The sequence below is a fragment of the Lipophrys pholis genome (assembly GCF_963383615.2).
Source record: "Lipophrys pholis genome assembly, chromosome: 22".
In the NCBI taxonomy this organism is placed as follows: Eukaryota; Metazoa; Chordata; class Actinopteri; order Blenniiformes; family Blenniidae; genus Lipophrys; species Lipophrys pholis.
In genome coordinates, this window is record NC_137644.1 from 16,028,759 (window position 1) to 16,056,608 (window position 27,850).

Here is a 27,850-nt window from a genome sequence, read left to right on the forward strand (position 1 = left end):
AGAATGAGTGTGGATACTTGTGTCAAAGTGGGTATATGTGTGCTAACGTCTCTGTGTTTGTAGAGTCAACTTTACCTTCTGCTTACTGAGTAAAAAGGATTTTCAGCTTAGAAATAAAGAATGTAGATATAAATCTAAATTCGAAGAAAAAAGTGGTTAAACCCCTAAAGCTTTAAAACACCTCTGTCAATCGGATGTGACTAAGCATACTGATACAGATAAAAGGACTTACTAAAGGGATATTCCTCTACATATAACAGCGTGTCTCTATGGACCCCCCCCCCTGTGGTTTAGCAGGACTAATCGCAAACTTGGACTAAAATAGCTTTCCGATTTTGCCGGTCCTGTTTACAGTATAACTTCCTAAATTGGGTCTGCAGAGTGGCTTTGAAGAGCAAACAGTCAAAGCAGCTGTGTGAATGGAGGTTGTTGAGTGCCATGGCTATTGAGTGTGAAGAAGTCCATGACGCAATTTTCACCCCGAAACAGCTGATTAACGCTCTACTTTCGACGTGCACACGCACAGAGCCGTCCGTCCTCCGTCTGCATCGTCTACTAGTGCGATTCTGTTTGTCTTAAAAGCCTCCGGGTGTGGAACAAACTGTAGTACAGCCCAAAACTAACAGCTGGAAGTCTGTTAAAAAATAAATGGTTGGTTTCAGTTTGGTACACACCACATCAGGTCTTAATGGGTGTCTTCATTACCACCAGGGTGTGATTTACCAATGAGGATGGGACGCCTCTCAATCTGGTCTATGTAGTCCCCTCCAATCATTGTGCTCCGAACTACTTCGCTGGACAAAACACATAAAAAAATGTACTTAAAAAGCGAAGTGCAGCGGGGCCGTTAACTCGCGTGCATCAAAATGAAAAAAAGTCTTGCAAGCAACTTAAACCTCCTTTCTCCTGCCACACACACACACACACACACACACACACACACACACACACACACACACACACACACACACACACACACACACACACACACACACACTCTGAGTCTTTTAGTTTTGTGCTGGACATATAATTTTTTTTGAGGAAGAATGTGGTTATACAACTTTTGGATTCCATACACGGTAAATACCATTTGATGCACGTAACTAGTATTTCTAACAGTCCAACCATGACACCTAGTACAACTATAATGGCATTTCACAATGGCACTTCTAGCCTATTTTCATGTTTTAATCTAATTTAATTTAACTTTACCCCCTGATGCATACTGTAAATTTCAGCGGGTAAACGTCAGCCCCCTGAAAGCCACATGTTAGAATTGTTCTGATGCTGAATCAGTCCGTCGAGAAAGAGTCTGCCAGGCACAATGCTGAGTCAGTGAGAACCATATAAAATCACACACACATGAAATCACAGAGTCTGGTCGGCGGGACAGGAAGTTCTTCCCACCAGATTAGCAGTCAATCCCTCATAAGCCACAGTTGCGTGATGCAATCAGCGCCCAGCGTGATCACTTGGATGGTATGCGATTCTCAATGCCGTCCGAATTGAATGGGGGAAAACCCCTTCTGTCTTTTTAATGCCATGGTCGGGTGCAAGGGGCCAACAGCTGCAGGGCTCGCCCGCCACAAATCACTCTCGCCGCGAGATCAGGAGGCGGTATTGTTAGCCAGAAGTAATTCCTCGAATTGCTTTATGATCTTCAAGTCCCATATAAAAGTTTAAATCCTGCTATTCATTGTCAATCATGTGTTATGAAGTACAGTCTCGGTCACTGACGAGGTCTTTTCCTCTTCTTTACAATACACCACATAGTAACACCCCCCCCCCCCCCCCCCCCCCCCACACACACACACACACACACACACACACACACAAAGTTCACTTCAGCAATAAGATTCCTAATGCAAGACCTGTTTGATTCACTCCGCAGACATGAGGCTCTGCATTTCTTGCTGAAGGGGTTGCATTTATCTTTATAATTAATTCCCCTGATGAGATGAGACAGGTGGGAATATTGCCTTGTGTTCTTATCTCAGAATCAACAGGATTAAATATCGGCTCGCGCAGCAGGCCAAGTCCTGCCGGTGCCCTTTTAAGGTAAAATAAATTTCCGAACAGAGTTTGTTTCAGGCCAAAAATGTGCTGTTAATAAGACAGACAGAAGACATTCATGAAGAATATTTAGCGATGAGGTTGGCTGTGGCTGAAACGCAGTTTGGTTTTCACAGCCCTGAATGAACTGGGCGCTTAATACCTTCCAAACCAGCACATCGCTGGATATCTTGTTTTTTGTTTTTTTGAGCTACATATAATTTTTTTGGGGCACAATATCACCCATCTGTGAAAAGCTGATAAGAATAAAGCACAAAATAATGAGTCGTTGTGACTGCAGCCACAACGTCTGACCCCTTAATGCCATCAAGCTCTAATAATACATGTAAAAACACACCGTCACACCCGTCCGGGTCACATGTGGAAGTACGCACACACAAACGCAGCGTTGACAAGAGTGTGTTTGTTTACCGTCACCCTTTTGTTTGTGTCAGCCAGCGTGATGGGTTATGTTGCGTCGTCTTTCCATTGTGTCATGGGCGATAAACAGCTCACCTCTCACACTCTGGCATTGACTTGGTTGCTTTGCGAAAGAGGGAAGCACAGAGCAAATGAAAGAGATCGGTGAACCAAATGGAGTGGACGCTGTCTCACTGGTCTACAGTTGTGCCTCTTGGTTGCCAACGTTCTTGCTTGCTATTTTAACTGTTGCCCGTTGCTGTTGTGGTATATGATGTCATAGGTTAAATACAAGAAGCCTGGTCGTGACGAGCTGAACTACTTCATATCACCCACAATAAATCTGTCACAATTCCATGCATTTATACTTGGACAAAAACAGTAGTTTAAATAAATGGATGGCTTAGTCATGCTGCAGATTTATATCTTAAAAAAAAAGACAATAGTAATGATTTTCAAAAGTTATTATTTTTTTTTTTCTTCACATTTTAATGTCATTTTAGAGAGATTATTTAGACACGCAATGGGCCTGTTTCTGAAATGCCAATGGCTGCACACATGTTTTTATTGTCGGATTAAGATTTAGTTAAGGGTTAAAGTTAGATAAGTCAAGCGTAAGTCTGCAGGAAATTAATGCAAGTCAGTGCAATGTCTGGGAAGCCATGCGAAGATAGCGTGTGCATGCTTCAGGGCTCATTTAAAAGCCTCTGCCCATTCTCACCGCATCAATATATTTAGTTAGAAATATCCTGTGCTCTCGGCTAATACAGTTACACATAATAAGAGCAGTCATGCAGGTTGACGGAACTTTGTATGCGAGTCACGGTTGCCGCCGTTGTGTCCTTATTAAGTTTCTTCCAGTTTCATGTTTTTGAGGTTATTTTTTGATGGTGAAAAAAAACCAAAACAAAGACGAGCAGATAAATTTAGATGCAAAGGCAGACAGAAAATGTCAGTGAGCACAATGGAGGGAGAAGCATTAAAATAGCTAGAGAAATACATTTCCGAGTAAAAAAATGCACACGGGAGAGCAGAAGGTGGAGACAGAAGCAGAGAGTACAGGCTGATGACAGAACAGCGGGAATAAATGGAGACAGAGTGAGGGATAAAAACAAAGAGATGCGGACTAAAGTGGTAGAAAGAGAGATAGATGCACGTGGTTGAGTAAGAGTGACGCAGACAGGCAGAGTGAGAGTGAGACGGAAAGTTAATGGGCAGCTTTAGGAGGTAATGGACTGTCGATCCCCTGTGGTCTGACGGCAGTCCCATTCAAACCTGTGTACTTTGGGCATTGTCCGCCCTGTTGTACATTCAATATCCAGATGCTCCCTTTGCCCCGGGGCTTTTGCACAAGAGCACAGCTTTCATAACCGTCCGTAGTAGAGGTGCAGTTGAGCTTCTGCTCGGAGAGGGAATACTTGACGTGCTGACTTCAACCGCTTTCTTCGAATCCACGGTTCTGGGAATCGAGAGGGAAAACAATTGAGCAATATGTTAAGATCGCACTATAATACTCTACGTAAACATTCACCATTGAGATCCTTGTTTATTATGTGCTTGACACTGATAATGCCTCACTGAGCTTTTGCGTGTGTATGTGAACGCGGTCACGCGGCTTCATTTGCAGAAGAACAGGTTGGGGTGTTGATGTGTCTTTGAAACACAGAAGCTGTTCTTGGTCAGCATCCAGTGTCATAAAGCTGCAGGAGGTTTTCCTTAATTTCATCTACAGCGAGGAGGTGATGGGGGCGGGGATTCAAATCCGCGAAGGCTTCGGAAGTGAGAGCAGCTCGGAGGATGTTTGCCGAGCGCTTTGTTGTTGTGACCGAGTGAAGAGGAGGCGACAAAAAAAGAAAAGTGGTAGGGAAAATAGAGGTGTCTAAAAGTTGCACTCTTAAGATGCAGGTGGTACTAAAGCCTGGAACACATCCTCACTCTGTGGTTGTACATTCAGACACTTCACAGTGTGACGGTTCATATTGTAGCTGTCTTTTATCTGTGTGCATATACATTTTTGGTAAATATTTGATCTGATGTTCCTATGACAAAACAGACAGTGACTTTACTTTCTGACATAAACGACACAAAAACAGACGTCATTGTGTTTTTCTTTCTTATATATTATTGAAATGTACATGTAAATCTGTCCAGCTTTTAAAAACCAATGATTAATTGTATAAAATGGTAATTAAAGTCAACATTCAGGACAGTGTTTGACTTATTATTCGCTTCATGTAATTAATCTTGTTCCACTTTGCCTGGAAGGCTCATCCAGTTCTGTGCCCTCAGATGGTCCTGAATTAAATACAGTATCAAGCAGCGCGTCTCTAAATCCATGCTCATCTGTGGTGTGTTTATTTCTTCAGTGCAAGGGGATGCAAGGAATGTAATTGAAATGTATTGTCTCTATATCCCAAACCTGGTTTTAAGACAAGTAAAACAACTCTTAACCTAAGTTGTGCTATGTTACATGCTGAACTAAGCATTTTATTAATTTGATTTCATTCTTAAAATCAAAAAAATTTATTTAACACTAATGCCACAATGTCGAGTTTTTATTGGCACTAATTAATGGGGCCAGACACCCTCTAGTGGTCATAGCAGTTATGACAGGAACATGGAAGAAATTAGTGTGATTTAAACGGTGTACGTCGGTTGGCTACATACAACATGTCCCGTTTGAAAGTGTTCCGGATCACTTAATTGACCCACAGCATAATCTGGGCACCTTTTCTTAACAAACGAGCAGATTTTCTGGACTATACATAACTTTTTTTGTTGTTGTTGTTTGGTCAGTCAAGCGACATATACATATATTAAAATTGACTCGTACATACCATCTGGAGCCACTAGGTGTCACTGTAAAACAGACAGCTCCAACAGTACCACTAAAAAAATACTGTTATTGAATGTCTGACAGAGTAAGCAAATGAAAAACAAAAACAAGGCAGTAGAAAGAGTTTGGGCAGTTCCTGTAATTAAAACGAGGCTAATTGACTTATCTTATGCAACAGTTCAACCTACAGTACGTATGTTTTTTTTTGTCTTTTCCTGATTAATTTTCTGAGAGATGTGACTTATAGTCTGCAAAAGATTGTGTAGTTTTAGTTTTTTAACCTCTGCTTTTTCTACACCTGGTGACCATTTAAATGAAACTCCTATTTTTGAGAAGATCCTTTGCGCTCACCTGCTGCTTGTCCTGATATGCACCACGCGTCAGCTGTTATATAAGCAAGCGCTGTGAAAATGACAACATCTGTTTGCACTGTGAGGTACTCCATGTTGACAGCGCACAGCCAAGAAGAATATTTGATCTCTCAGATCAGAATCCCAGAGATTATTCTTGACCAAACAGCTGACGTTCTTAGAAATGCACCGCAGACTTACTCGCCGGCATAGAAAGGTTCTCCTGGTCTTAAGTTTTACCTGGTAAGCTCGCAACAGAGCGCGGCTTTGTGTTTGGGTGGGATCCACGCTTAAAAGGCTTAGCAGTGCAGGCCTTTTTAGTCCGCATCTTCCAGCACATTTTAGGGAGGATTTTCCTCTAAATTCTTCAGAAGGCTTCCTTTTTGTTGAAGCAGCAGATCTGCTCTGACTGCAGTGGTGGGGAATGTCCTTAATTAGCCCAAACATTAGCTCGGTTTCAGCTCACCAGCTTGAAGTAGGCAAAAAAAAAAGTGTAGAGGCCAGGGTAAATGGAGGTCAGAGGAGGAGGGGGGGGGGGGGGGGGGGCATCTATATTGATGCATATGAATACATGTTATCGTCTCATATACCCTCAGTGGGACTGTTCTGGGAAGACATTGTGTCGACACTCACTTTACATTTTATCTTTCTTTGGCCGCAGTCCACTTAGAAATGAAGGTGTGTTCAAATATTGAGCAATACCCAAAAGCCTGTGTTGGATGGCGAGTGTAAACAGGCATTTAATAGTTTACCATGGGAAAGGCCGTCGCCCTAATCAAACAGCGCGACACTGCTGTCACCCACCTTGTCCCAACACGCATGCTATTTGTCACTTTTCTCCAGGTTCATGAACTCTGGTTCGATGCTCTTTTAAAATTCGGAGGTCTCTTGAGCTCATTGCGTGCTGGGCGTATGTCTTCTTTCACATCCTTCCCATCTCTTGTTTATACTCATGACCCATTTCTCTTTTGTTCTGGTATGTCTTTTGTCCGTTGACCAAAACAGGTAATGCCAGCAAATCTGTCTCCCGTGCCGAACAAAACAAAGTGAGCGGCGGTAGTTTGTCCCGCTTTAACCTCGTCTTTGTATGAATTAATAGTATGCACCCACACACACCTGCTTTTGTGAAGTGGGCCTGGCATGCTGTCGCTCGGTGTGTGTCACATTAAGCCAACTGTGAAGAGTGTGTGATACCGTCAGCGGTGGCATTGCTTTGTTGCACGAGGGAAAGTATGAATTGAGGCGTGCATGCACACGGTTACGTCATGCCACTGTGTTTGTTTATGTGTAATCTAAGCTTTTAAGTGACCCGAGCATACGTCCAGATTTTGGAAGATGTATTTGTTTTTTTTACAAACTTCTTATTTCATATATGACGGCATAATAACAGTCTTTGGATTGCTGCTTTAGCTCTTATCACTCGAATTTGACTGGAAAGTTCTGCAGAGTGTTTTAAAAAGTTTTTTTTTAACATGTCATGTGGTAAACATTATAAAAGTAATATACTTTTCCTTTAATGCTTAATTGTTGACTGAAAGCAGCGAGTCAGTTTGCTCTGCGCTAAACTAGGCAAATTCGCAGTCAATTTTTTTTTTGTAATGATGCTTCTCAGCAATGTTTTCCCTTTTTTGATTTCTCTTTTTGGAACATGCATTTGTGGGATGAGTGGTAGAGCTGAATATCTGGGACTGGCGCCCAATGCAAAGATCAAAATGTGATTCGGCAACCAGTAGAAATTCCTTATTCCCGCAATGTGGGATTTAACTCTAAGGTGAGAACACCGCCCATAAGAAGAGTTATCAGATGTTACTTCCAGAACTGTGAAGCGGTGGGGATTGAAGAGTGTGCCAGCAGGTCAGACCTAAACCTCATCGAACACTTTTGTTTCTTTTGACAAGAATGGGACGCCGTCCAACAGCAGATTCCCACCTCAAAGACGAGGTACCAGTCTGTTATGCTTGTTTAAGGTTCTTCCACAACCTTTTCAGAATCTCATTTGTTAAATGGTAAAACGTTATACTTGGCTCTGCTGCTCATGTCCTTTATAAATGTGGCACTCTTTAAAACCTCATGTTTATATCCAAAAAGCATCAAGAAAGAATGAATCAACCAAACACAGATTCACTTACTTTTTCTGTTATAGTTAATATCAATATATTTTAGAAGCCTTTTATGTTTACATATGCAGGAATACTGAAAATTCATTTGATCGCATCCGTGATTAGAAATTCTCCGTAATAACTGATAACAAATGATTTATCTTGACTTCAGCAATCAGGGGGAAAAAACATCAGATTAAAAACTCTAACATTGTGCACTGGTACAGGATGATAACAGTAAGATAAAAATCAGGAGGAGAAAAAAAGGGTTTGATGTGGTCCTTTCCATTTCCAAACATTTAATTAAGTTGAATCTTGACTGGTACAAACACAACCCTGAACCCGCTGATGTACATGTACCGTTCCTTTACACACAATTCTATTTTGTTTGTCTATTACTTTCAATTTGTCATTCCATCCATCCTCTAGACGACCGCAGTTTGACCCTGATTTTTTTTATTTTTTTTCTCCTTCTCAGTCTGGTGCACAATCATTCACTCTTCTCCCTCTTGTCTGCCTCTCCCTCTCTCCACATGTCTTCCTTTCTGCTCTCCTTTTTTGTCCCTCTCACACCCTCTCGCTCCTCTTCCAGCTGTCTGCCCTCAGTGTTATGCTGTTTGTCTCTCAGCTTGTCTTTCCCGTTGCTATCTCTTCGCTCTCGCCATCTCTCTCTTTCTCTCTTTCCGTTCTCTCCGTCTCTCCGGCTATAAATAGCAGCCTCGTGGGCTTGAGGTGTTAGCAGCAGCAGCAGCAGCAGTGCATGATTCATATTTTCAGGCTCTGCCTTTTTATTTACCTCTACTTTTGTCCTCGCCAGACTCCTTCCCTCTTATTTTCACCCCCATCTAAACTCGGTGTGTCAGTGTTTCCCCCGAACAAACGCCGCGAACAATCATGGCCTCCATTCATCAAGCGGCCTCTTTCTTTAAACTTTCACCACGACCTGCAGTTGTTGCCGCTTGGGGAGACGTCGGATTCATAAACACGTCGCCCGTATGCAAGCCACGTCGTTCTCTGCAAATATTTCGAGGTACACAAAGCTCAGACATAAACAGAGCGGACGGGATAAGTTTTATTTCTTCCACCCCGCTGCCCTAAAACACACACAGAGGGATGTGGAACCAAACATTACGTCTCGCAGTGGAGCTCAGTAGATGACGTTGTCCACAGCAGAGTTATGATCAGCTCCGCTGGGTTCAACTGCAGCAACTGAAATTGTAAAACCAGATTTATATGTGTTCCATATGTTTGAGACTGTATTCTATAAAAAGATCCTGTTCCCCCCACTTTTCTTTTTTGTGTGTGTTAGTGACATCCTACAACAGCTTGACCACATTGCTGTGCAATCATTGCACATCATTAAGAGACTATAAGCTCAAAAACCCTTTGGAAGTATATATTGAGTCTGGATTAGAGTCAGGGATACCACCATGGCTGAATGGCAAAGCAATAACTATGTAAACTTCTGTTTTTGTAGTTTGCAAGTTTTATGCCCAAAACAGCAATTCTCTCATGATTAATCAAACTTTACTGCAGCGATTGGGCACTGAGAGTATTTATTTAGACATTCGATCACTGAATAAGAATAATACACTCCCCCTTTAGGCAATTAAGCATTTCTGTAACAAGAAATAATCTGTTTTTACTGCCGGTATTTGTATTGACCAGCCAATCATGAAGATTATACATCCACAAATCTTTTTGCTGGAGCTCCCGCCCGACTGGGCAAATGCCTTGAATCAGTTGGCTCCGTTCCCATCAGACCAGGCCACATGCATGTATGTATGTATGTATATCCACGCACCGACAGAGAGCATAATCAGCCGCATTCATGCAGCCATCAACATGAGCATTCACTCGCTGGCGCGCTTGGAGACTCACACATGCATCCACTCAGGGAAGAGGGATCGAGGGTCCTGCTGAGTGGAGGGGTCCGAGGTCAGATCTGGGGTCAGCTTCAGGGTCAGCGTCGGGGTCACATTAAGGAGTCTATTGGGGGCAGACCTTCGCAGTGATGATAGATGAGTTGAGACGGGTCAAAGAAGAAGAAGAGGAGGAGGAGGAGGAAGAGGAGAGGGAAAATTACTGGCACGACACGTGAATCACACCGGATGTTCGGAGGATGTGAGCGTGCAACATCGTAGTCATTTCTGGTCCGTGTGCCAATCCTTCATCACTCTGTCTCTGTCTTATCTCGTCTGACCACGGCGAGAATGATGACGGAGATGATTTAATTTTGAGTAACACATACATCGAGTTTCTTTTCCCCTCTCTGAAATAAAGCCAATTTCTATCGGAACCATTTGTTTTTATAATGGAGGAGCGCTATACTGCTTTTCTATTACTTTTTTACTTCCTCTATTTCTATCTCTGCTTCCTTATCTTGTTTTATCTCTACTGTTTTGTGGCTTCTGCTCTTCCTTTAGAGAGACTATGCACCCTGCACATACTGTACATGCCATGTATGTAGATGTAGAACTGCAGAAACAAACAATTACATATTCCTGATTGATGTGTCATTCTTCAATATGTTTGTATGATATATAGGTGTCAGAAAATGAAAACATTTTGCTTTCCTAAGGCCGGATGCATTCTAAAATGTAAAATTTCACTACCATGGAGGACTTATTGATGATAAAGAAGCTGGGGGTTTATTTGCAATAACCTCTCACCTCACAGCAATTAATTGCATATCAAAACTTGAAAATTCTACACACTGAATTATTTATCTCAAAATGTTGAAAAAGCTTTGTAACTTTTAAGTTATGTGAACTGAGGCTCCCAAAAGGTTTTTACTGTTGCGGCGGACAACCATTTCTAGAATTTTATCCTCATTTAGATGGTTAGTTACTGCATGCAATTTTTATATTATACATAATATATTTTTATTATACATAAAGGTGAAGTTGTTGGTTGATTTTCTCGTGACTGACCAATGTTGCAGGTTACCTAGTATATCTGGAAAATGTCCCCGTTTTCTTGTTATTGTAGTTATTTCCACCTCTTTAGTAAAAGCTTTTTCTTGAATGGTAAGTTATGTAGGCACTTGATGACTGTGACACGTGTGCTGCATCTGATGCCTGTTCTAACTGAACTTCTGGCATTTGGAGAAGTATTTTTACGACGCCATTCACCGCTGATAGAAATTCAGATAAGAACAACTTGCTATACAATCACGCAGTAGCTCCTGTCAGTCGGGTAATTTGTGTGGTTCACAATAAGATTTATGAAAGTAAACGGCACACCTTCACTTGTGTTTTCCCATCTGTCAAATGTGAAATATAATAGTCACAATAATACAAGAGGAACACACGAGATCGCAGGAGGAAGTTGAGTTAAAAAAACAAAGCAGTCATGGTTTTGAGTGACAAAGTGTCTTGATGTGTATCACTTGTTTATTATCTGCGTAGCTGAAAACGGAGAGGACATGCTATCAGGTCAGGTTGTGCGTTCCTGTCTCAGCGCTGATGTTTTCAGAGGGCGGGGTTACGGGGGAGCAGAACTACGTGTCAGTGCGTAGGGGGAATCGTCTGCCTGCATCTCAATCTGTGCGTCCGAAGGGAGATTTGTCAATCCGAAAGAATCTGTTTATGTGCAAGAGGTTTTCAAATGTACACATAGGTCTGTTCAGTCTATGTATTTGGCTGAAAATACAGACAGAACAGCAGTTCCGAGGGGGTTCAGACAGCAGAGCAGACCCAGACTCACTAGCGAGCAACAAAAAATGTTTTATTTCCTAACTGATGGTGAAGTTTGATATTATAACCGTGTCAGCTAACATCTGACATAATGTGTTTTTATCAGGGAAGTGACTGATTTAAAGCAGAGTGCAGCTTTCATAGACTGATACTTTAGTAAGAGAGTATTATTTTGCAATTGCAAAGTTTTACTGGCAAGCGAGGACTTATCTCCAGATTGAATGTTTTCCAAGTAAGCTCGGTGTGCTAATGGTGCAGCGCTGTGAGGTGGGAAACGTCCCCCTTTCACAGAAAAGGAAATTTCATCCTGCTGGACATGGAGTAGGAGGTGGGCTGTGAGGGGGCAACACTGGCACAAAGGCGGGTAGAGAGCACATTAATTCAGCTGAGGGAAGGAAAAGAACTAAAGGGAAGTAAACGGAAAGTAGGAAATGCTCATTTGAACTCTATCAAACTGGGAACTTGGTTTAACAGGTATTAGAGGTTTGTTCTGCTGTCACTCAAGATGCTGCAAAAATGGTTTAAAAACTACCTGACACTGGAAGAGACATGACATATAACAACGGTTATGATCACGAAATACAGCAGATAACAAAGTGAACCGTTGTACAGCTAATGGAAATGAATATTGTGTTCATTTCCGTCATTTTAGGAAGAGTGAGCTATAAGGTCCAAGGTCATCATTTTGATTTTGTTTAGCTGTCCAAGAGAAATCCCATTATATCTATAAATAGCATCATATTCTCATGAGTGCACAGCCTCTAATGAACAGGTGTGGGAAGCATTTTGGATCCGATGGCTCATATCGGAGTACAGGCTCTTCTCTCTCTCGGGCTTTACACCTGGATGAATCTGAAACGCTGGCAGTCAATCATATTAAGTGTCAGGTGTCCTGAACAGCAGCTGAAACAGACACCAGGTTTTAGTCAAGCTGTCTCATCAAAGACCGAATGTGTTCGTCGGTGTAAATATCCTACCTGAGTTTGGTTTGTTTTTATGTTTTTATCCTTCTGCAGTCCACGTTCGCCACCCTGAAACTTTCTTACCGCTTTTTTTTTTCCCCCCCCTCTTCGGCCCTGTTTTTCTGACCTGTGTTAAACCTCCAGCAGCTGATGTAACGCGTGCTTGTGTGTGCGTGTACTCGTGCTTTTGTGTGTTTTTTAATCCGAGCCAGAAAGTCTACTGGAGGCATTTGTGTTGACATTGCCTCTTTTTTTTTTTCCTCTTGTGATGCCCCCCCTTCTTTTTTTTTTTAAGTTTCTGTTTGTTGTTCCATTTTTGGACCAATTCACATTTTTCACGGTAGTGTTTTACTTGCATATCTTTTACAGGAGAACCGCCATGCTGCCATTGTAATTCCTTTACGCGTGCGTTTCCAAATGTTTACTTTTCCCCACAGCTGAGTGCCTTATTGGATTTGTCTTCAGATTGTATCGCAGTTATGCCTCCATTAACAGCACATTCTCATGTCTGACACCTGTTTGAGAGGTGAAAGAAACGGGAGATGCTGTATTTGTGTTTGCGGCTGCGTTTGACAGTGAGCAAAATAATTTCTTCTCTAAAAATTCGGACCTGGAACACCCACAGCTCTTTTATAAAAGATAAATTGGAGTCAGGTTGTCTTTGTTCCTTGGCCTGACCGGCAGTTGTGTCAAACCATGTTTAAAAAATACAGTTCTACTTGTATTGTTATCCTCGTCTTACAGGAAGCAAGTTGAACATCCTTCATATTCAGGTGTAAAATAGGTTACAGGCTCAATTAAAGTTTTTGTTACAGTTCCTGCTCTCTCTCGCCTTTTAGCCGTGATAAGTGAGTCAGCTATTGTACAGGTCTTTGCCAGGCTAATTGTACCCAGATGCGCTTTGTGATTAATTGTACTGTTTCCTTTGAGAGGCAGTGGAGCTGTGCATTATTGTAATTATCCAGTTTCTCTGCACATTACAGAGTCTGCCAACCATTACAGCCAAAGAAAAGCCAGCTGAAATAACAAGCTCACGAAGCTTTTGGTCGGGACCTTGAATGATTTACAGGTTAAACACTACCGGGGCATGCGGTTTAAAATTAGTTTTGAGTTTTTTTTTAGTTCCGGTAGATTTAAGCCGTGTAGTCTTATTTTTATTTTTCTTATGCACAGTTGGTTATACTACTGTTTACAGGGAACGGTAGCAAAACAAACAATTAAGCAATTCTGTAACCATCCCTTCATCCCTCCCAACACTAGAATTGTCAATAGAGCAGATGCAATTTCTGGACAGGTCATCAGTCGCTCACATTCATACTCACCTTCACACTTATTCGCAATTTTGTCACCAATTAACATCAAACACGTGTTCAGGCTTTGGAAGGAAACCAGAGTCTCTGAGAAGAATAAAGTGGTGCTAACTCCACTTCACTGTGCCGCCCCTTTTCTCACTTTATAGTTGGCCATGTGGATCATTTAAATAGTAAACAATGTCTGATATGCACCCAAGATGTCATGTTTTGTTACCAGAGGTCACAGCAAATGGTGTCAGACATTCCCATAATAAACACATTTTAAACAGTTGCTGATTTTCTGATGCTCATCTCAATTGATAATTGGCTGATGTTGCAGATGTTTTTTATATTTCTTCCAGGTGTCCTTATTTTAACCCCCCATCAATTTCATATGTTTGATGGATGCTGGAACTATTGTAAATCCATCCACCTTCCACACCACTTCATCCAGTTGAGAGTCATGTGGTGCTGATTCCAGGTTACTATGTACAAAGGCCTGATACACCCTGGACAGGTCACCAGTCCATCACAAGGCAAGCACAGAGAGATACAGACACACTCACATTCACAGCTATGGGCAGTTTTGTGTCACGAATTAACCTCAAACGCTTGTTTTTCTGTGAGAGAACTGGACTACGTGGAGAAAAGTCCATGCATGTAAAAGGGACAACTCGCTACAAGGCGAGAGTGATGACCACTACACCACGTTCTTATCTTTTTAAAGTGGAAAGAAATTTTAAAAACTCGATGAAGTGGTTGTACTGGAGCACTAGTTAAAGCAATAAGAACGAACCCTCTTTCGTACCTCATTGTTTAAAACAATGTGAGCAGCTCAGACTGAACAGAAGTAATAACGGCCGTTGCTTTATGAATAAACCTTTAACGTTTCTCCTTTGTAAAAGCGTCTTTGTTAAAAGTTTTAATCAGCGTTATCTTGGGGAAAAGTTGGTTATATTGTCTGTGAATTGGTTTAGTCGTCTCATTAGCGGGACCTCGTTGTCATTATTACACTTATCCTAACCGAGAATGAGACTCATTGTGGAGTTATACAATTCTGCCATTGTCTCAACTGACAGCTCATTATCTGTGCTGCCGCCCCTCCCAACTTCTTCAGTCGCTCCACTCCTTTTAGCCCTCTGCTCCTCAAATCCCTTCCTCCAATGTGTTCGCCACCTCCTCCAATTATTGTGTTTCCTCCTCCAAGCTGCTCGTCTTGTTCCTATTTCGATCGGCCATTAACGTTTGACATCACTCTCTTCTCATCCTTCTTTTCTCTCTTTTTTTCTGTGGCTCATGCTTCTGTTTTCTCTGGATAAATTGATCTTTTTAGATGTACAAGAGTCATGAAATGGTAATATTGCTATTGGCGCCATATCATCAAAACTGAATGGTCTTGGGCCATTATGTAATAATGCATGTAAGATTTTTAGCTTTTGATGAAACCTGTTCCTTTTCAGAACAAGTGGGTCTTTTACTATTTATGTTTTGCAGTTGTTTAATCTCAAGCTATTGATTGGGATAAAAACAAAGCAGGAAGGGAATTTTAATGGATTTGAGCCATATTATACACATACTGGATAACTGCATGTTATACAACATTTCGGTATCCAGAGGGGGAAAAAAATAAACCTAAAAAACAAGAATCGCGATACGGTATTTTCCCGACAGCTAAAAACTGTGATGTGACGTATGTTAGAAACTCACTGAGTCGTTGAGTCTTTTCAAAAGCCTCTGGGGAAAAAAAAACTGTTTCATGGCTTGGATTAAGAAAAGTCTCCTCAGGCAGGGTCGTAATCCTCTGAACTCCATCATAGATCAGCCAAACAGTAAACTATTGATAACAATAAAGAGTCACTCCCTCATCCCGGAGATGTGTGACAGCTTGAGAGGCTCCAGCTGTTCCAAAGGTTAAATGCTGCTATTAATTTGTATGATTGCTCCATGCATGTAAAGATTGTCTGCTGTCGTTTGGGTGATCATCTCATGGTTACACGTGTTGGTTGAGACAAAATAAGACAAATATAGTTATTGGTGGACTTTCTTTTACTATGTTTGGAAAGCTGTGAAACTGAATTTCAAATGTCATACTATTGATCAGCCCTTTATATTTCATTGTTCATTGATTATGATATTATATCATTATGTGTGTTGTTAATAAAAGTCTTTATGGGTGTATACAGACCCTATTTATTTTAAAGACTTATTATTCTATTACTTACAAAATATGGGGAATGAATCTTGCCTCACTGCGAGAGTAACCAAACCATTCTTCAGACTGGCTTAATGGATCAGTTTAATTGCAAAAAAATAAAAAATAAAAGATATTTGTTCTCCCTTTGATAGACTGGTGATTTATTGAGGGTGCACCCTACCTTTTCTAACAAAGTCACCTGGGAAGCAGTATAGAAGAAGGGATGGAGGTTAAAATGCTTAATTGCTTCTTGACCTTATTGTGAGTTGGACGTTTATCCATTCAGAATAAAAATTACAACTAGAATCACTTTTCATTCATCAACATCCTTTAGTTTCCCTTGACAAAGGCAGTGTGTGTTTCTCATCTGACTCTGTGCTTGTGACATTGACTACTCAGTCTTTTAGTCAGGCTCGACTGAGACAGGCAGGCACCTCTGCAGTAACTCTATATGTGTGTGTGTGTGTGTGTGTGTGTGTGTGTTCTCACAGTTATTGCATCATCGTGTCATATAATCCCACCTCCTCTTCTGCTCTCTTCTTCCCCCCTTCCTCCTTCTTTCTCCTCTCTGCTCCGCAGCAGTTTGTTTTCTTGGCTCGTCTTCAGCTGTCAAGGAAACCCTTATTGTGCCCAGAGGTTTTGGGGAAGCAAAGTCTCGTCTGGTTTCCTTATTATTCACCGGGAAAGGCAGTTAATACTCACATATACTATGTTTCTTACTCATTGTGGAGTGTTGGTGCAAGCTCTGTTTGGAATAATTCTGCATTGTCGTCCCAGCAGGAACTACATCAGAGGACAAAAATGCTCATTTCCTTTTCCTGGAAGTTTACTTCCACCCTTGCGTCTGCACTCACACCTCCGCCTCTTTTTTTTTTTTTTTTTCCGGTTTGTTTGTCGGCCACGTGCGTCCATCTGTAACCACATCAAAACTATTGTGTCGGTTCCAAAGTCGAATTCAAACAAAGGAAGAAAGAAAAGAAAACTTATTATTGTCCATGTGTGTGTTTGTGTGTGTGCGTGTCTTAGAAAGCAAAAAGAAGAAAAAGTACGAGAAGAAATTTACAAAAAAAAAAAAAAAAAAAAGTCCAAGAAAAACTAGGCTAATGTCTTGAAACAGTGTGCGCTTTGGCACCAACCGACTCTCATCTGGAACAAATTAACCCCAAAACCTGCTTGTAGCAAAACCATGGTCACTCACGACACACACACACACACACACACATACACACACACACACACAGCCAGGCATGTTCTGCTGGAGCTCGTCCATTTCTCTGTGGTAGATTGCTCCAGTTTCTGTGGCAAGGCATCGGTAGCCTGTATCTGTTTAACTTGTCCGGTTACCCCGTCGGAGCCGGTGCCTAAATCAGTTCCTCTCCCTCGCTTCAGCCAGCTGCAGAGGAAATATAGGCCGCTGCGAGGGAAGGAAAAGGGCAAAGAGGCAGAGGAGAAGACACCCGGGAGTAAAGGAGGGAGGAGGGAGGGAGGGAGGGGGGACAATTGTTGATGACATTGAAGTTTGAGTGTTTTCAATGTTGCTCCCTTTAATTCTCGTTGACCTCCTTTTCTAGTCATTTCCAATTCCTCTTCTCTCATTTCCTCTCATCTTTTTCCCCGTCGCTTTCTCTTTCTCTCTATAGTGACACGAGCTAATCCCCCTTTTATGTTGATTGTATAGATCGGAGCTGTGGAGTTGCGTGCGTCTGTATTTACGCATGCATGCATGCATGCGTGCGTGTGTGTGCGGTTTTTACAGTGTGCGTATTCACTTTAGTGCATTTTTGAATGTGTGTGAGAGATTGCCTGTGTGTTGACATTTGTGTGTGTGTGTGTGTGTGTGTGTGTGTGTGTGTGTGTGTGTGTGTGTGTGTGTGTGTGTGTGTGTGTGTGTGTGTGTGTGTGTGTGTGTGTGTGTGTGTGTGTGTGTGTGTGTGTGTGTGTGTGTGTGTGTGTGTGTGTGTGTGTGTGTGTGTGTGTGTGTGCTTTCAGTGATTTTGTTAATCTGTTGACATGCCCAGGGTTTGGCCATAGAAACGGCACAGACTCACTAACACATCAGCGTCACTTGAAGCGTCTGTGCCAAATCTGCACGTAAACACAGTTACTGCTCTCCGTGTGATGGATGGGTTAAATTTCCCATAGCGGATCAACGATATTGTAACTAAAACTGAAAAATAAACGGTTTTAACTGCTTGCTGCTGATTGAAAGTCAGCCTTTTTTCTTTATTTCATATGTTAAAACTCCCAAGCGTGTGTTTTTTTGGGTGCGATGTCTTAAAGTACTCTTGTTTCTACGTTGATTCTGGCTGACGGCTGACCAAGTCAATATTAATGACAATAAACACGATCAATGCAAAAGTATAGAAATGGTATGATCTTTGAATGTATGAAATGCATGTACATTTTTACGTTTACAAGTTGAATTTCTTTTCTTTTTAAGCAATTAGCAGATTATTTTCATCCTGCTTTGACTACATGTGTATTTTCAGTCTGGCAGCCTTCCTCTTCTGTCCCTGACAGTTTTCTGTTAATACATTTCCTGGCAAACGGCCACCACACAGTCGCGGGGCGTGCACTGGGACAGTGGAAATGTGATTTGCTTCGTCCGTCCTCTCGCATGCCAACACATCCCCGTGCTGAAACACAAGGACTGGGTGAAGTCCGCTCATTCCCAAATGGCATGAATGACCAAACGCGCCCTCTGAAGGAGCATCGTGGCTTCAAATGGCTGCTTTCAACCAGCACTGCCTGAATTGTGTTGAAAAGGTTGCAGCAGAAAAGCCACTCAAGTCCAACTTAGATTTGAACGGGGGGGTTATTCTCGCTGAGCTGACAAAATTCCTGTGGTTAACCCATAAATCTTTCTGATGTCGACGTTAGCGCCTCCTTTGCCTGACGCGTCGCATCTTCTTCCTTCTTTTCGAAATTCCTCCAGCCATGAAACGTCCCTCTAAAGGCATCCATCCACTTCTCACCACTTCATATCGACAAATTTGCTTTAGTTTTCTCAATGTGAATTAGCCTGTCACACGGACACTGGTGAACCACTCTATCACAATATTTATATTCTCATTATTGTTTGGTATCCCGTTAAAATACTATCAAATGGTGGTGGTTTGATCCTCCATCGCGACGTATCCATGTGTCAACGTGTTGTTTTTTGACACTGAAGCCCTAAATGCTTCCAGCAGAGGTCGAGCACCATGCAGTCACCACTGCGGAAGCAGTGGATTGCACCGTATGACTCAACTTCGTTCACTATTTAGCAGTGAGCAACAGGTGAAGCTAAATCAATTCAAAATTGTTTGATGGTTAAATCGGACAAATCAATAACTTTTCCTGGGTTAAGAAAGAGAAGCTAATAAACAAAGGAGGCGTCTTGTGTTCTGTTTGAAACTGATTGACTGCTTCATTACTGCATCCTTATTGTTTACAGCAGTGTATTGAATGCTACGTGACTGAATGCCGGCGGCCGCTGACGCTCTTTAAAGCGAAACCCGAGATGTGCTGAAGTTAGTCTTGGGCGTCAATAGTGGAGGCCTACAATTAATGGAGTGTAAAAGGATAGTCCTCACTGATTATGTAATAGTTTTATCTGGGACAGCCCTTCGTCCTTTCCCCGTGGCCGGTCCTAACCTTCTGCTGGATCACTGTAACTGTAACAGTGCGAGGACCTCCATATAAGACGTCACTTACACCCTGTGGAATCCAGGCAATGCGCATTAACACACACACATAGACACACACAGACAGCAGACATGGAGGTATAAGGTTTCTTGGTAATGAGCTCCCGCCGGTGGCATCTGTTGGTGTTTTAGAAGGCTTTAGCAGGGATTTTATCCATGATCCTTCTGCAGTCTAACGGATGTTTATTTTGTTTCGCAAACTACTGCTACACAGAGCTTTTGTACAGTTAACCCATCCAGTAGCAGAGACGATGTAAGGGTCTGAGGAGAGGACTATTTTGGAAAGGATCGTGCCCATCAACGTATCACTCTCTGAGATCTGTTTGTTTATGATGTGTTAACAGAGAGGCAGGTGGACTCGGGCTATATTCAGACTGTAACCTTTTGCACGCTAGTAAACCCCCCCCCCCCCCCCCCCCCCCCCCACACACACACACACACACACACACACACACACACACACACACACACACACACGTACGTACGTGCACACATAACAGAACTGCTTCATACTCACTTGATGTGCACACGCTGATGATCACGCAGCAGCCCATCCATCGCGGCCTCCTCCTCTGCAGAAGGGGTTAAATCCTTCAGAGTTCAAAGGCTCATTGGTCCCCTCAAGGAAAACGCGGAATGCTGATATATGACGATCGTTACGTTTGAGTGTCTCAGGGTTTGAATTAATCTTCGTTGTAGATCAGAGAACGTTTCATTGTCCAATCAATCAAGCCAGACCTCCAATATAAAACTGCCTGTGAAGCTGTTCAACACACCGCCGCTTGTTTTTTTCTACAGACCAACATGTATGTTGAAAATCAATGCCCTGAAGCAACTTTTGCAGAAATGAACTTTCCCACATGTTTTTGCATCTCTTTCTCTCTCTTCCTGTGCCAGGCGTGATACTATCTCATTTATTACGTTCAGACTTACAGGACTGTGATTAGAGTGCTCCCAAACACTTTTCTATTGACGATTGCTGCTAATAATCTCCCGGTAATACTAACGCAATAACAAAGCGCAAACAAACAATAAAAAAAAAAAAAGCCTTTTATGTGGTCAGGTGGGGGACCTGTTCACTGTTATCCACACGTCATTTTATTCCTTGTTTATCCTGAATAAACCACAAAAGAAGCCATTGTCGATTGCTGGCCCAATCACACCTATAAACAATGAATAGATTTATTAAAGTTCTGGGATAGATTGTTCTCAGCTGATTTGGGATTTGGATTATGAGCTTCACAATGATCAGACACACGTGCCGAATGCAGGACACAATATTTGCTTGCTCTGTGTTTTTTGAAGTCATTAAAAAAGTAATCAAAGGCTGTTTTTGTCCTGTGGAACACCTTAAACGTCAGTTTCATTCATTAGGCTCAAAGACTTGAGATTGTTTCAGATAGTTTTTTTTTTTTTTTTGTTCTTGGCATGCTGTTAAGGATTAACACTTTGGATGGAGGGACTTTACACCCTCAGTTTCACTCGTTATCCTCAGATTTCCTCTGATTACCGTTGGATCAGGATGACTGAATCAAGTGGGCAACTCATACGAGTCCATGTTAGAAATCCGTCCGGCTGGGGCCGCCGAATTAACAGTGGAGAGGAAACTTTGCAAAAAAAGCACGTAGGATGACAGAAGAAAGAGAATATAAAGAAAGATGAAGCCGCGAGGAGGCAGGGAAAGGGCAGCCGTGATGAAGCGTGACCGGCAGAGCAGAGGGTAATGACTGGTGCATGCTGTGCGTGTTGGTGTGTGTTGGTGTGCGTTGGGCAGCCAAGCACAGAGAGCTCAGACAATAGTGTGCACAGTGAGTGGCAGGCTGAGATGGCACCTATTGTTAACACTCATGACTACACAACATGAGCACACACACACCCCTTGTTATTGAGGCCCGTCCCAATGAAAGAGTTTGTTTGTAATGCATGCTCCAACGCAGACAAAAAGCAAAAGCGACCGTCGATATGTCGCCCGTAAAGTAAGCCAAAACTTTAAAAAATAAGCCTTAAAAAAAAAAAAAGCAGCATATGGAGAATTACTGTGGATAAATATTGCCATATTACCGAGGGGAACAACAGATTTGCAGCCACATCTAGGTCAATACACACACATGGCCCTGGTTACTGCAATATGTAGAGCAGTGATTGATGGGAAACCAAAAACCACCGAAATAGGAGGAAAGATGGCGAGAGGGAGGGAGAGGGTGACAGGGAAACAAAAGGGTGCGAGAGGCAGTCATGAAGACAAGCGGGAAGAGAATGGACTGATAGAAAAGGGTTAAGGCAAACCCATGGCGCTTTATTAAATTGCAAAATGAAGTTTAAAGTTGGTGTTGCTTTTCTTCTTCAGCACAACCAAGCAAAACATCTCTTGACGAGATCAGTGAGATCTCCCACTTTCTCTCCTCATCTGACTTTTACTGGAAGTTATTTCTCGTCTTTTCAGTCATTTCTTATTCGCAACAGATGCTCCCTCTCATTTTCTCTCTCTGGTCCGGGTAACCAGAACAAGCTGTGGTAAAGGTCCCGGAGAGGTTTTGGTTTGTGTGTATGTGGGTAAAACTCATGCACATGTATGTCCTCTTGTGTTCACGTCTCTGAGATGAAGGTGTGCGTGTGTTTTAGGGGGTTTGTGGTTCTTTGCAGGAGAGCGTTTCCAGACCGCGGGGGGTCCGAGATCCTGGGCTCCATACTAATGGGACACACCAGGCCCCCCTTTTTTTTTTTTTCCATGCAGACGGATGTGCACACTGCACCCTGCTATGGGGTCTTTACAATGTAGAGAAACAAAAAAGCTCATTCACTCAGCCAAGAGGTAATTAAGATTTACAGATCCCGATTTTTTTCGCTCTCGAGATACAGACCTGCATTCCTCAAAATTTGGGTCAGGACTCAAAGGCCGATCAGAAGAAAATCAAACTGGGTCAGAAACACATCTTGTAGAACTCGAATGAAACGCTTATAGTTCAGCTGCCCGCTGAAGCAAAATATCAGAAAAGATCTTGCTTTCATTCTGAAAGTGAAGCCGTATACTTTGCACAGAGATTTCAAGCCAAATCCCTCAAAATGTATCCTCTGCGTCTTCAACCCAAAGCATTCTTGGAATTTATCAGCCGCTTTGCTCGCTACATGGATATCTGAAGGATCCTTCCACCTTCTATTCCACTTTACCCCATTCAGGACTGTGTGGAGCTGGAGCTGATCCTTGGTGACGAAGGTCACACACACACTCACTTTGACACCGACGGGCAAATTACAGTCGCCTCAATGCATCGTTTTGGACTTTTGGAGGTCTTCGAGTAAAACCCATAGGGGCTCCACAAACTGGACTTGAAATGGGCAAACCGGTGCGACCCCATGTCAGCAAGGATCTACCTAAAGTTTTCAGTACTATAACACCTTATAAATTCAACACCATGACCCACAATGTACTTTATTTTTCATTACTTCTAAGGAACATGTCAGATTGTGGTGAACTTGTCCAGATTTTCATCTATCAGTTGATTTTATTAAAAAAAAAAAAAAAAAAAGTTTATTATCTTTAAATTCATTCTATCCTCAGAAGTTATTGAAAAGACTGTTTTTATAGATCTGACCTTGGGTCATTTCTGCTGTAGTGGCAGTTGTGCAGTGTTAGTGTGGTGGCAAGAAAGGAAAATCACTTGCAGATGTTCCCTGGTATTTTTAGTAGCTTTTAAAAAGTTGTAAAGGTTTGCAATACAGGGAACAAGTAGCTGCATGTGAAAATATTATCCACCTGCGGGGGATGTCAGGATTAAAGAAGATATACGTAGATGTCAATGCAAAACAATATGCTGCTGGGATTTTTTTCCTTTGAATCGTCACCAGAGTTTGGAGATTTGTTGATTCTCTGGCGATTGCTTCACTGGTTACAGGTGACGGTTTTTAATAAAAACCAATCAAAACCAGTTTGTCCCCAGAGAAATGTGGCACTTTTTAGAAATATCCTCAAATTTGGGAGTGGTTGTTGTGTATTGTTTTCACTACTTTCTCCTCACAATGAGAATATCCCTAGTTTGAATAGTCATTTGAAGTACAAGTAGTATTTTTATTTATTTTTTTACGAGCATTCGTTGTGTGTTGCTACCAGATTCCATGTGGGCCTGAGAGCGCTGCTCTCTGATTTGGATGCATCAGAGCAGAGAAGCCCAGCACAGATGATCACGGAGTGTTTCAGGCCCAGTGGGACGTCCAGACTTGATGAGCTGATCAGAGGGTGTCCGCTTTCAGCGTCTCTGCAGGGAACCGCACAATACTGTAACGCTGCAGATTGAGTTTCAGCCAGCCGGCCTGACTGAGTGCTTCGGTTGCTTGTGGGTGTATGCATGTTGTACCCATGTGTGTTGTTATCCTCAGTTGGCTGTTACGGGACATAAATAGGGCTGACAGGCTTGGATTTATAGGGATGTATAGGTGGCTTCTTTCAAGTCCTCATACCAGCTTTGAGAAAGACAGTGAAAGTGTGATGCCAGGATTGGAGAGTGAAAAGTCCTTATGTAGGAATGAAGTGTGTGTGAGAGTCCGATAAGAGGAGACGGCAGATTTGAGTGAATAGGCGTGTGTGTGTGTGTGTGTGTGTGTGTGTGTGTGTGTGTGTGTGTGTGTGTGTGTGTGTGTGTGTGTGTGTGTGTGTGTGTGTGTGTGTGTGTGTGTGTGTGTGTGTGTGTGTGTGTGTGTGTGTGTGTGTGTGTGTGTGTGTGTGTGTGTGTGTGTGTGTGTGTGTGTGTGTGTGTGTGTGTGTGTGTGTGTGTGTGTGTGTGTGTGTGCGTGTGTTTTTGAGTCAGACAAACTCAAGTCCCATGATGTTTTTAAGGTCGGAGCAGAAAAGAAGGGATGGCGAGAATGAAGGAGAGGGAAGAAAAAAGTCTCAACAAAAAGACTTGTGTGTCATTGATCTAATTCTTTTTTTTTTTTTTTAAATATCCACATCCTGACATCAATTTCAGTTTTTCTTATTGGCTCTTCTGTTAAATACGGCTTAACTGACTCCATTGTTGCCTCTGCTGTGTGTGTGTGATAGGTGTGCGTACTGCGTACCCACTTATACATGAGAATGAAAAAAGGAAACATTAATAATGCATTAGTGAGCTCCTTCAGACTTGCTGTCTGCTTTCTGCGCTCACATCGGGGGACGCACAGCGATACGCACACAGTCGCGTTTCCATTACCTCCGAAGACATTACGTTGACTTGGAGACGTAGAGATTTACTCTAACCCTCACTAGTGGCATTTACCTATCCAGCCTTGAATTGTGAGTTCTGTGGACTTGCTTTGGTCCCGTAAAGAAGAGAGAAGTGAAAAAAAAAAAAAGAAGTAATCTCCCAGTTCCCCGAAGGAGGAGACCTAACAGTAAGATATGGGTGGTCAGGGTCTTTTTTAAGTGCTGCTGGGAAGTGGAATATTTGCTTCCAGTCAGTCAGGTGGCCAACAGCTGCCGTCATGTGACCACGAGATCATGTGATCATAATAGGAACAAGGGATAGGGGGAGTGAGGGAATGGCTTGGTGGGCACACAAACACTCACACGGATGTTTTTGTGTGTCCGTTGCTAATGGGCTATCATCGGGGGGAAATGCTTTCTGCAGGATGGAGGGATAAGCTGTTACAAGCCACAACACGTGCACACGCGCAACGTGCACTCGGCACCCTCGTAGCTCCACTCCAGAGGCTTTCAGACAACCTCTTCTTCTCCGTCTTTATGTATGCGTGTAAGTCATATGATATGGATGAGGCCCCGGGTTACACAATATGACAATATGAGCTCATCACCTCAGAGATCGTCCTAATCTCCGGAGCCGCTCACAAGGCTTTCTCGTAGCTCCGTGACATTTCTGCAGACTTACATGTTGTGACCTCAATGTGCTGAATGGCTGATGATTTGGGTCCACGGTTGGTTGTGGTGCCCCGTTGAGTGTTCTGCGGCTTTAAAGGTTCTGAATGATTTATTGGCCAGGGTCCTCTTTGTCACAGATGTGTTGCAGTGAGCCACTAAATCCTTTTATTTTGCTGAATTCATATTCAAATTGAAAGCTAAAATAAAACCATATGACGCTAATGTTCTTTACGAACAAAAAGATTTGAACTGGAGTCCTGGTACCCTCAATGGGCCTTTAAGGTAACCATAGAGATAATCCTCACAACGTTACAGAGTAGGTGTTTAACCTCCAACGTCTGATCTTGCGTCACCTTAAATCTGCTGCCGCTCTTTTTTTTTTTTTCTTTAACAAAATCCCACAATCTCCATTTTGCCTCGTATGTTTATTCTATTCTTCTACAATATTTACACACCGTCACAAGCAACCTCTGAAGCACCCCTGCTGCTCTTTCCCTGCTCGTCTAGGGAGCGACCTGTCTGTTCGCTTTGCTGTAATTTCATCCTCTAAAAGGGTCACACATTATAAAACCCTGTGGATTCCCTCCCAGAGTGCAAATTTCCATTTGGTCCAGGTTAGATCAGATCATCTCTTTTTGTATTTATTATTTTTTTTTGTTCCCCACATCTGCTGCAACGTACTTTGTAACAGCAGCTGTGCTGAGGTGCCTTTTCATTCAAAATGATCATGACTCATAGCCATAAGTAAGAATATCTCTCAGAAATCATTTTCTCCATTTTTCAAATGAAAATAATTCCAGATCCAAACGGCACTGGTTTTATGAGAGGACATCCAAACACCGTCTAGTTACCATCCGTCTGATGTAGCTCCAGCTAGTGAACAACAACTACACCGATGGGTTTAACCGAATAATTTGTCTGATGTCAACAAGAGCAGGGACGCTCAGTGGTTTAGCCAACTAATCCATGCACATCCATCCTCTTTAGAGATTGTTTTTTTGTTCTTAAATCCTCAGTGTGTTAAGATTTCGTCTCCTCATTTTATTGTCGTCGGGCGTCAATAATGTAGTTTATTTTTAGGGCAGTGTTGGGCTGAATGTGCGGTTAGACAGAGCTGGAGGAAAAAAGCAAATAGGCATAAACACACAAACAAGAGGCACTTTAAAGGAGTCTAAAGCTCAACACACGCTCTTGAATTACTCCATGAAAATGTCCAAATGACCAGAGCAAATTTGCAATGAGTTAGTAGACTTTTCTTCACTTCGAGACCTGACATGACAATAAACGTGCAAAAAACAGCACAGCTAATTCAGATGCATGGAAACTATTACACCCACGTTCTCGCACATGCCCACGACTCATGCACGATCGCAGTTCTTTACAAGCGCTGACCCATCGGGTCGAGCTGGAATGCCCATTAAACTGTGGAGGACTTCTCTTTTTTCTTGGAAATGAGGAATGTGGACTGTAAGTTTCTTTTCATAGCTTTATTGGTTTGGGGGGTTCTTACTGGGTGGCGACGACCACAGTGGATAAAGACCCATTTAAAGCTGGGTGTTAATGTTCTGTACTGCAAGTCATATTTCAACCGCCAAAATGAGAATAAGAAAGTGACTTTGGTAACAATTTACGGTGTTTGGTCGCGAGAAGCAAAATGTCAATCGTGTTCTTGATTACACAGGTGATGTGAAGGAGCGACTGGTTTTAGCCTTTCGACGCATCGAGAACTTTTGATGTAATCCTAATCCCTGGCTCCTCCACTGCGACACCAACCACCTCCATGTCCTCTTTCACCACATCATCTCTGAGGTCTTCCTCTTTACCTCCTCTATGGTGTCTGTAGCTTGAAAGTCGCCGTCTCTCCGATCCATTCGTTTTTAATCCTGTCCTAATCCCGCTCACTCCCCGTGAAAATCCCAGCGTCTTCATCTCTTGTCAGGCTCGCGTACTGTACCATAGCAGGTCTCGCTACCAGCCTCTAAACCTTCCCTTTCACTCTTCCTACACTCCTCTCCGCCCTGAGCGAGAGCCTTGACGCCCGGCGGCTCCCAGGCGCTGCATCACTGCAGAGAGTTTATATAATTACCTGTTTAATTGCGGTCTGTTTGTACTAGTGACAGAACCGGCGTGTCAATAATGAGAAAAAAGACAGACGCAAACATCGTCCTGCCACTCGGTATTGCCCCACTTGTGAATTTCAATGTGTTTATTTATGAATCTCTTTTATCACTCAGTCGTGAAGTGCTCCACAAAGAAATGCAGCTATGCCGTACAGATTGAAGCTGCATTCGGTTCCCTCTTCTTTCAGAGTCACTCCTACTGGATGTTAGTGGGCTCTTTGAGTTCAGATGAAAGGATTTATTCTCATCCTCAGCCTCAGAACAGAATTGTCTGATCGTGCTGTTTCAAA

General features: G+C 42.5%; 1 protein-coding gene across 1 annotated transcript in view; it reads left to right on the plus strand.

The window, feature by feature from the left end:
• wnk1b (WNK lysine deficient protein kinase 1b) overlaps nucleotides 1-27,850 on the plus strand; it is a gene marked incomplete at its 5' end in the record, with an annotated part of 81,935 nt that overhangs the window by 10,823 nt on the left and 43,262 nt on the right. The window lies entirely within an intron of this gene.